This window comes from Penaeus monodon, chromosome 34 (genome assembly GCF_015228065.2).
Source record: "Penaeus monodon isolate SGIC_2016 chromosome 34, NSTDA_Pmon_1, whole genome shotgun sequence".
Lineage (NCBI taxonomy): Eukaryota > Metazoa > Arthropoda > Malacostraca > Decapoda > Penaeidae > Penaeus > Penaeus monodon.
In genome coordinates this window covers 3,785,163-3,785,384 of record NC_051419.1, presented here as the reverse complement: position 1 = coordinate 3,785,384, position 222 = coordinate 3,785,163, and positions in this window count along the sequence as shown.

The following is a 222-nucleotide window of genomic DNA, read 5'->3' as shown; positions in this document are numbered from 1 at the left end:
TATGATCACCACACAAAGCACAGACATACAAACACACATCAGCACCTGCAAACGTTGAGTGTGGTAACACGTTTCACACAACCATCGCACATGACATAAAGGGTATGCATCAGTTTATTGTAAGAAATCACAATACTTTATACACTAAAGGTGTGATAATTTTGTCTTTCATTGAAATTTGTGTCATTGCCTTTATTGCAGGATGAAGATAAGTCATCCAAG